We start from the raw sequence: 11,330 nt of genomic DNA, 5'->3' as shown, positions 1-11,330 counted from the left end.
AAAGTGTTTTTCAGAGTGACGGCTGTTGGAAATGGGGTCTGTCTACATTTAATAAAAAATTGATGGATTAAATACCAGTTTCCTTCCGAAACAGCAAATCTGTACATTATTCCAAACTTTTATATATGAAAGTATATATACTGCCAGTGTATTTATAAAAATAAATAAATCTTGAAACAGAAAGTATGTAAAAGGTAACACAAGTATATCAAACCACTGACTATGTTTTTATTTGGTGGTTTGGAATGCACATGTGCAGGTTTTATTGTGTTGACAACTATAACAAAAAAGGATAGAATTCACACAAAAAAAAAAAAGAAATTCTATAAGGTTTCCAAAAAGATTATAATTTATAAGGGTTTTATTTGAAAACAACAGGCATAACCTCTGCTAGAGAAAAAAAACACATTTGTGTACCCGTCATCATGTGACAACCAGCCTCAGTCTCCTGTGTAATTGTGTTGAAGTGACAGATTAGTTTGCTTGATGTCTTTCCTGATTATTTATTCTCCCTTCTTATGGAACAATCTAGAGCAAGTAGATAAAACTAAGTAAATGTAAGTGAAATGACAATGAAAAGCTGAGGAGAAGATAGAGGGAAAGAGAAGGAGAGACTTTTTTGTATCAAGTTTCCTCCATACTGTCTTTCTTCAAGGCAGTGAGAACGTTTCACAGCCATGAGTCAGCCCAGAGTGATGTTCCACACTCCAACAAGGGAGGAGGAGGACAATAAAGCCCCTCAGTGCAGGCTTGGGAAGCTGACTGTCAAATACAACTGTAAGGACCTGCAGCGGAGGCTGGACATTGAGAATCGAGGAATGGATTGATAGTCAGTTGCATCTGCTGTTTGACTGCGAGGTGAGGCACGTCACTTTATGACTTTTACACAACATGCAGATTTTAAACACAGAGAGTAAGATTGCAGAGGTAAACTGTTCTGTGTTGCCTTAAAGGAATAGTTCACCTAGAAATGTAAATTCTCTCATCATTTGTCTCACTTTCATGCCACATGTTTTCTTTGTTCACTTTCTTTATTCTGCTAAACTGAAAAAAAAATTTGAAACATATTTCTGCTCTCTTGGTCCATTCAATGCAAATTAATTGTGGCCAGAACTTTGAAGCTCATAAAGCATATAAAGGCAGCATAAAAGTAATCCATACAACTCCAGTGGTTTCAGAAGTGATATGATAGGTGATTGTGAGAGACAGATCAATATTTAAGCCCTTTTGTTTTATATTTTTCACCAGTTTAACCACCCCTCCTAAAGTGTGCATATCACCACCTACTGGGCAGGGAGGAGAATTTATAGTAAAAAACGACTTAAATATTTATCTTTTTCTCAAAAACACCTACAATATCACTTTTGAAAATATGGATTAAAACACTGCAGTCAAACTGATTACTTTTATGATGCTTTATTTGCTTGTTGGAGTGTCAAAGTTCTGGCCACCATTCACTTTTTCCATATTCATGGTTCTTTTTGTGGCTTGACAGCCTCTGGTCCCCATCCGCTTTCATTGTATTGTAACAGCTCAGTAATTAAGCTAAACCTCTTCTTTGGTGTCGCAAGAAAGTTAGTTTGGAATGACATGAGGTTGAGTTTTTTTTTTTTTTTTGGGTGACCTTTTCCTTTACCATAGATGTAAGGAGAGCTCGAGAGAGACAACTGATACATGATAGATAGATAACTATTAATTACCTAATTTCCTCCTCTAAAATGAAAGGGGACAAAAAGCTTGGTTGATGAGTGTTCCAGGCTCTTATGATTGGATGACCTACTTTAGAGCATTTATCAGGCTTAAAGCTGGCACTGACTGTTCCATAATAATGCCAGTTCAATGCACCACCTTGTCTAAGTGCCAGCACATCAATTTCACTACAAAGAAGCTTATGGTTACAGGTCTGAGCCATGAATACTGGATTTCTCATGATAGCAAATCTACTAAGATCTTTTCAACAACCATCACACCATAGAGCACACTCACATAAGCTTCTATAATTATTCTAGCAAACACCTAAAAAGAATGAGACCTGTCTGGTTGGATATCTGTCCCTTTGCATGTGATATAGTGACAATTTGATTAGAACAGCATGACACTGACGTTAAAGGAATAGTTCACCCAAAAAGGAAAATTCTCTCATCATTTACTCACACTCATGATATCCCAGATGTGCATGACTTTCTTTCTTCTGCTGAACACATCTAAAGAAAAAGAAGAAGAATATCTTAACTCTTTAGGTCCTTAAAATGCAAGTGAATGGTGATCAGACATTTGTAGCTCCAAAAATCACAGACAGTCAGTATAAACGTCATCCATACGACTCCAGCGGTTAATGAATGTCTTATAAAATTATGGGATTGAATGTGGTGCAAAAAATATTAATATTTAAGTACTTTTTAATTATAAATCGGTCAGCAGCAGTATGCGTGTGCGACATAATCACGTGGTCTCTCGTGTGACGATTTCGTGTTGGCATGTTACGTAAACTCACGTTATTCTCTTGGTAGAGACATCCAGGATAAGCAACAAATGCAACATTGTGAGTAAAGAAACAGATAAATACAGATCAAACCAAAACCAACAAAGTTGTACAGTGTTCCTCCTTCTCAGTTGCAAACAGCGCTGCTTTTTCTGGTGTGCTAACATGTGTTAGTTCTCGCGTGAATATGCCAACGTGATTACGTCACACGAGCACACTGCTGCTAAACGGAAGCAATGCTTTATAGATAAATATGTAAATGTTGATGTTTTTCACTCCAAGAGCAATCGTTTTGCTTTATAATACATTACTTTAACCGCTGGAGTCGTATGGATGACGTTAATTCTGACTGTCTGTGATTTATAGAGCTTCAAAAGTCGAATCACCATTCACTTGCATTTTAAGGACCTACTGAGCTAAAATATTTTTCTATTTCTCTTCAAATGTGTTCAGTATAAGAAAGTCAGTCATACACTCCTGTTATCATGGGAGTGAGTAAATGATGAGAAAATATTCCTGGCTGAACTAACCCAAAAGAGCATACCCAAAAATGAAAATTCTCTCATCATTTACTCACCCTTATCCCGTTTCAAACTCGTATGACTTTGTTGTGATTTTTTCATAGAGATATGATGTGCTTAAATCCACCCAATGCAAGTTAATGGGGTCCAAAACTTTCAAGCTCCAAAAAGGACATAAAGGCTGCAGCATAATGGTAATCCACGTGACTCATGTGTTGGTAAGAAACAGACCAAATCAAATTGTTTCTGTTCCTAAGAAAAAGGAGGTCATAGACAGCATAATGGTGATTAAATGAGAGAATTATGATTTTTGGTTGAACTATTCCTTTAATGTTGCGCTATTACCACCCAGGGAAAGCAAGCAGTCAACAGAGTCTTATTAAAAAGAGATGCTTTGCCTGATTACCCAAATTGCATGATCTCTTTATGCCTCCTACACACTACATGACTTTCAAAGACGTCGGATTGTGGTACCGTTCATATTACACAACTAATGTCTGTCTTGTCATGTACACAATGAATCTGTGACAGGGGTGAACACATTACAAAGCATTTCACTTTTGACGAATCCCCGATAACTCTGTCTGGACGCCAAATTACATTTCACAACAGAATACACGCGAGCAGTGATATGAGATACGAAAACAAATGTATGATCATACGTTATGCATTTCTGAATATGATGTCGATGTTTTTAATCATATATTTTATTGGTTACGATATGAAAAAGTACCTCCTACTGAAAAATCTACCTATTTGCTTTCCTGACTGTCCAAGAAAATTGGCAATTTCTCTCAAACTCTTCTCTTTCTCGACTTGTGCTAAAGTTCAGATGAAACATCAAATACGCACTGGTGCTCCTGCCAATGTTCCACTAATTCTTCATCCATTTCATCAGTCCAGTGAGACTTTCTTGATATCGCAGCCATGCTAGTTTATGTAGTTAATGTTCTGTTGCAATTGCAGACAGGTCCAGATATTTAAAATTCTAGATATCTCACTGACATCAGCGACGTGTCAGCGCTTCTCTCAAATCACGTCTTTGATAGTTCATACATCGCGATCGTCGCTCACAGGCGCAAGCTCTGATTTGCCTATGATTTCAGGCTTTTGTCAGCTATCTCCACAAAACTGGTGTGATTTGGGTACTAAAACAACACAAACAGATCAGCCGTGGGCTACCATGGATAGCGGCCGTAACATTACATCTTGTAAATATATAATTATGTAAGACTCTTGAAATCGACCATTATGTTACACAGTTTTAGGTAAAAGCCGGCCCACAGCTGAACAGTAAACCCTTACCAAAACAATAACATTACCTAGCAAGTTGGCCGAGCACTACCGTGGATTGCAGATGTAAAATTACCGTTTGTAAAAATAAATCCATCTCCACACTCGATCACTATTCATGATAGTAAGAACGACAAACAGTCAATCAAATCAAATCACTTTATTGTCACACTACCATGTACACAAGTGCAACAGTAGGTGAAATTCTTGTGTGCAGTTCCGAGCAACATAGCAGTCATGACAGTGACGAGACATATACCAATTACAGTAAACAACATACTTACACAACACAATTTACATATCAGATGTACACATACTTACACAACACAATAATTATATACAACGTACAGTAAACAATACACACAATATAGAATACACAATATACAATACAATAAGTAAAAAGTATATATTATATATATATATATATATATATATATATATATATATATATATATATATATATATATATATATATATATATATAATTCGACACAATTGTAGGTGAAAGAGGGCCCACAAAACTATTTCAACACAATAACATTAGCTAGCAGGTTAGCAGAGGCCTACAACTGCGCACTGGGTGTACACCATAGCTAAAACACAAAACTCAGCATTTGAACTCTCGGCAGCAGATAAATCCATAAATAATCAAGCATACTTACAGGTTGTGATCCTGAAGCACAGACTGTCCCAACAAAGTGGGAACTGCACCATTTTTCAGAAGTAACTGACTTGAAAATCTGGCATTGGTTGTGGTTGTATTGTTAAATAATGAAAATAAATTTTAACCACTGCTTCTTTAATTTGCCTTTGGAGGTCCTATCATAGAGGTTTTGCTTTAGTAGTGAAGAAAAAAATGTCTTTTCGACATGGCGACAACACTAACCCAAGTCATCCTGGCCTCTGCTATAACTTAGTTTGTTTGAGGGCAGGCCAAAGTAGCCCTTAGACGGGCATTATGTAAATGTATTACATAGTAATGTAGATACTTAATGGAAGAAATGGCTGGACTACAAACAGCTGTTTCTTGTAGTTCTTGAGAAGTATTGTCTGTGGGAAAGAATATATCCCTTTTGCCTGGACTTTGTGCTTTGTAAATTTGCAGAACTTTTACATGCATTTACAGCTATATTACACACTAAAGGAAAGGTAAAGTCCCAAAAAGCATAATAGGGCCTCTTTAAAGTATTTGTAAAGTATTCCCAAGCCCAGTGATACCAAATCTTGTTGCATGTGATAAAATCTTTCCCAGGAAGATGAAATTTCTCAGCTGGAGATTGACATCGATAAACTGTTGGAACTGTCAGACTGTGAGCGGAGATTAAAACTGCAGGTGGTATGAAAATAAATATTCGGTACACATTATTCTGCTCACACATTTTCATAGAAGTAGCCCTCACTAATGAATTTTGCAGATTTACTAATAGAGTGCCACAGTGACCATCAAATTTTTTCTGCAACCTTTTTTCACTTTCTTTTTCTACATAGAGATAAAAAAAACTTGATTAAAAAGTTTTATGCATTGAATCAAACCAACCAGATCTTAAGGAATCACTACATTACACTACATTAAATCCTACAGAAGCACATATCATCGCTTAAAATCTTGGAGCTCATTGTAGAAAAAGATTCCTAAAAGGTTTACACATTATCATTAATCGGCCACCAGAGGTCAAATATTTTGTCTGCTAAAATCGGTGAGGAGTGTATAGCTGCAGGCATTGGCGGGACATCCCAATTTCCAGCAAAGATATAGGGATGCCCCCATTTGGAGATCTTCGGCCTACAGCTATACCTACTAGTGATGGGAAGTCCAATTCTTTTCCGTGAACCGATTCTTTCGGACAGTTTGTTTAAATGAACCGGTTAAAAAAAACAATTCCCCAGTTCTTTTACATTATCGCGTCATGACATCACTACACATAATGCTAATACGGCGGCATCATAGAATACACGCTCAAACACATTCAATAAAGCCATATGTAAGTGCATGATTATTATATTTTATTTAATTAAGTTATAATGATAAGTGTTTACTGTCATCAGTGTTTCATTCAGTAATCTTTCAACAAATCCTGCATGAAAGATTTGCACCTAAAGCATCCAGTACTGACACTGATATACAAACAAGGATGTTCTATGTTTCTAAAGCATATAAAGTGATTAAACTACTCTTAATCAACTCTTTTTATGATCTAGCTCAAAACAAATATGCTATATCATAAAATATAATCTGCATGCACAATATTCAATAGTAAAATTAATTTACATCTCTTGATTGAAAAGTTTCGCCCCCTCATTCAAGTCTTTGGTTCACTCATGCTCATAAGCAACTCACTGATCAGCAGTTTTATGGAGTATTATGTCCGAAAGAGGCGATTCTCAGTTCAGTGTACTGTTGGCGCAAGTGCTGCTGTGCCCGGATCAGTGTACTGTTGACTCAAGAACTGTTGACTGGATCATCTTCATAATTTGATAAAATGGTAATACAGTCAAGTCATAAACATATTTCCAGTAAGATTTATTTGTTAAACTTTCTGCTGTTCAGCAAAATAATCCTGAAACATACATTTCGCCCCTTAATCACACGCATGCTTAATGTCAGCAGCTCATCGGTTCTCAGTATGCTGAACAAATTTCAGTGTACTGTTGACTCGAGAACTGTTACGAGCGACTCATTGTACTGTTGACTCAAGAACAGTTACGAGCGACTCATTGTACTGTTGACTCAAGAACAGTTGCGACCTGAGTGTTCAGTCCAATTTGTAAATAACTTGAAGCGGTTCATTGCAAAGAAGAGATGGGAAAAGCAGATATCACCAATTCTAGGATCATATTACTCCTGGTTCTCAGCTCATTTCGAGTCAGAGTGTCAGAAACATCCAAGAGACAGGTTAAGATAGAGTAACTTGTGGATCAGTGTTAACTCAAGATGCAAAATGTTTCAAACGATTCAGTCCGATTTCACAAACTGGACATCACTAATGCCTACTTGAAGCTTTCCGAATGAACTCCCCTAGTGGTTGAAGATGGAACTATATTTGTGCATATGCTAACCTTCGATACTTACACAACAGCACTCTTTCACTTATTTCTTTGAATGGATATGATTTGAAAGGCACAGCACATCTAATTTTCAGAAACATTTCAGAAGTAATTACATTAATGTACTCACAGTAACAGCAGTCCTATACCTAACCCTAACAGTAGACTAAAATAGCATTCTTTGACATACTTCTGTGCAAATGCATAATCAAAATAGATGTGACATCAAAGGCACAGTGCAGGCGATGGTTAGACCAGTCGGTGCATGGTAGTGCTTGTCTGGAACTCTGCACATTGCGTTCATATTTAGGTGGAAAAACATTCGGAACTCTCACACTGATTTCCCATGTGATCACTTTTCTGTTTATTCTGTCTATTCTCCACTGTTGATGGTGAAAATTTTTAACAGCAGAATTTGTATTATTTTCACAGGATCTTCTCTGTGATTGTGGCAAACCTATAGAGGTAAAAAAGGATGCATGAATGACAAAATAAACTCTAACGAGTCAAATACCACCAAGCACAGTAATGTATATTTTTTAAGGCCATTCTTAATGACATCTTTCTGTTTCCTCACAGGACTATATTGATGCCTATATCATATAAAAGGACTTCACAACATGTCGGGCACTTTAAGAAAATCAATTCAAGGACAAACAGACGCTTTCATGGACAAATATGGAAGAATATAGTTCACTCTTAAAAATGACGGTTCCATCACAAAGGGTTTTATATAGCCCCTTTCCCACATATACAGTTGCTGTGTTTTCCCCTTAGCAACCTTCTCAATGAGAACTCAAGAGGAACAGCACACCTGAGGACACTTTTCCCTCTTGCATTTGCCAGGGTTCCCGAGGTCATGGAAAACCTGGAAATATCAGGAAATTTTAAAATGGTGATTTCCAGACCTGAAAAAGTCATGGAAATTAATAAACTCTTCAAAGTCATGGAAAAATCATGAAATACATTTTATAGTTAAGTTCATATATTTGTATTTATTATGCTCTGTCCTAAAATATTTCATCAGGGTGTTACGTTGCACTGGAATAAGAACACAAGGTGAAGAGTTTAAAATATATAATGTTATTTAGAATACCTGACCAATTGGAGACAACAACGTTCCGCTAATCCCCGCCCATTTTAGGATTCACTTTTTTAGGCTAATTGTCATTTACCCACTTATATCAGTGAAGTGTGTCACTCTTTGCTAATTTTCATGTATATATACAACTTAAGTATGTAAAATGAGCTTTTACAGCTAAGTTTATCATGCCAGGAAAGTGCACCTTTAACAATGCCTTGCTCAACATGGCAAGGCATGAAAAATGGCTGGCAAGGTATCGGGATTCTACGGTGCCCGGGAGGGACCGATTAGATTCACTTTGTTTTGTCTTACCACATTATAATAACTCATGGGAACATGATAATAATATGTTGTGGCCACTAGATATTATGTTGAGGGAACAACGTCGTTATCTCGTGGCCACAAGAAAATGATATCATTCCCAAGACAAAATAGATTTCCCACGACTTTTTTATGTTGATGTAAAGGGCTAAAAAAGGCCTATATGAAGTCGGGTAAAGTTAGTTAAAGGCTCGATATTCGTTTTCTTTTACCCGCACTCTCTGAAGGCGACAGTCTTACAAAAATATTGTTCACACACTTGGCCTAAAGGGTATGTAACTGTACTACAAGGGCCATAAAACACTGTATGCAGAACAGTCATCACTTGGTGTGGCTGCAGAATTATGACTAAATATGCACCAATGCGCTTTTGTTAAAGGTGCAATCAGCGATTCCTGAGAAACACTGTTGTCATTTGAACTCAACTGCCAAAACAAACACACCCCTCCCTTCAGTGCTCCTTTGGAAGCTCCGCCCCCCAAATTCATGCAGGCAAATTCCTTCCTTTTACCTCTCGGAGGTCTCTTTTCTGCTGAAAATCCTCACCGATACTGATGCGGCTCCTAGCCCTTGACTTATCATTATCCTTTTTAGTTTATATTATATATTATTAGATTGACCTGTTTCTCAGCCATTTGTCCTCCTTTGAATTTAGAAAGTTTGCATCAGCCAGATTTGCCGCCGCTCTTCTAATTATTTCCCAATCGCTCTGCCCCCACCCCCCATCCTGTGCACACGCAAGAACCACTACCTGTTGATGATTGGCTGGAGTAGTGTTGTCTGGATTGGTCTGATCCACTTTGTTTGTGTCCCATTTACAGAGCCAGGTTGAAGTTAAGAGGAAAGATGAGGCCCTCAGCCTTTTTTAACCAGCAGAAACATGTTGAAAATGTGCTATAAACATATATATCAACACAATCTTTAACAATAAAGGCTTTTATGAATTAACATAAAATAGTGTTACTTAACTATTCAACCATTTATATAAAAACAAAAAAGATGCAAGTTAACCAAGCAGTAACATGCACGCAACACTTTCCTCATAAGGTTTAGATTTCAGTTACCCACTCTGGATAAACATCTTATTATTTATGCTCGTTATCCAGGTGCGGCTCATCCATATGGGCAGGTAGGGTAGAGCCCCACCTAAATATTCATCCACTTGGAAACATAAATTCATTCTACACTAACTGCCAATAATGTAATTTGTTTACCCAGACTTATGTATTTAAAAGCATCCCTTGTATAATTGTTATTCTTTTTAAGTCATCATGTAGCTGAAACCTCCAATACACTGTGTCTGATATTGATATGTGTGCATGTTAAGCAGAGAATGTGCTGCCCTCCTGAACTCCACAGTGCCCCTCATTTTTTCCAATAGAAGTCTGGGGTCAAATATGGTACTGCAATGAGCCCTCATTGGGACGCATTGGGGCAGAAATTAATCTGCCCTTAAACGTAGTGCCAAATTTTTTGGGTGACAAAAAAATTATATGTTAAAAAGCCTTGGCTCTGTGTAAACTACATAAAATATTGTGTTTCCCAGATTTACTTTGTCATTCTCATTTTGCAAGGGGATAAAAGGGGTGGCGTAAACAGTAGCATATGTGTAGCGTCCTCATGGTGGCGTTGTGACTCGCCTCAATCTGGGTTGCGGAGGACGAATCTCAGTTGCCACCGCATCTATTTTAATTAAATAATATTTCCACTATTTTTGCACAGTACAACTTAATTGCAAAAAATGCACAAGAAAATTAATCCCAAGTGAGATTTACCTAGATCTTTGTTTTCTTCATACATCACATGTTCATAAAAAGGTAAAAACAACAACACTTGACAACTTTTGCAGAAGTTTCAATTGTAGCAGAATTGTTTGTCGTGATGAAGGGGTGTCATTTGTATAGAAATTTATACAAATTTTGGAACAATATGAAAATTATTAATGCTCATTTCACTCTTTTTTATATTAAATGTGTAAATATATTAAATACATTTTAATTGGTCATATTTTAAAGCTGAAACATATCAAAGCAAGTGTCATTTATTTAAAATAGATAAGCATAAGCACACTTTTCAAGTGTTAGTCTGTTAAACAAAGACACAACAAAAAATGCCTGTGAGTGCATTGCCCTACTGGGCGGAGAGGTATCAAGGCAGCTGACTTAGCTTTCAGATGCAGTGCTGTTATCACAGGTTCTTCTGTGAAATATATCAAAATAATATAAAGATTACAATGATTTGTAGAATATTTCACATTTTCATTTTCTATATATTCTTTGCAGATGATTTCTTAAAGCAACTTACTTACCATGGTTTTCATTTAGCCGGTGCTTTTCTCCAATACCATACATTTTTACCATTTGATTTACCATTTACCAAATTCCTGGAGCAACCTGATTCTGAATGCCTTAAATGTTATTGCTCAAACGTTGCTCTTTTGTACAGTAGCTCAGAAAACTTGAGCTTTGAGTTATGTATCTTTTAAATATCAACTTTGTCTGAGATGTTTGTTCTATAAAATAAGACCAAGTTAACAGAGTAAGCTCAAAGTGCTATGAAACAAATGTGGACAATATAACTCAGA

General features: G+C 36.7%; 1 pseudogene; it reads left to right on the top strand.

Annotated features, from left to right (window-relative positions):
• Positions 1 to 677: 677 nt before the first annotated feature.
• On the top strand, positions 678 to 8,033 carry LOC127623646 (protein phosphatase 1 regulatory subunit 14B-like; annotated as a pseudogene).
• The last annotated feature ends 3,297 nt before the right edge of the window (positions 8,034 to 11,330 follow it).

This window comes from Xyrauchen texanus, chromosome 30, assembly GCF_025860055.1.
Source record: "Xyrauchen texanus isolate HMW12.3.18 chromosome 30, RBS_HiC_50CHRs, whole genome shotgun sequence".
Lineage (NCBI taxonomy): Eukaryota > Metazoa > Chordata > Actinopteri > Cypriniformes > Catostomidae > Xyrauchen > Xyrauchen texanus.
The sequence above is the reverse complement of the archived record's forward strand: the minus strand, read 5'-3'. Positions and strand labels throughout refer to the sequence as shown.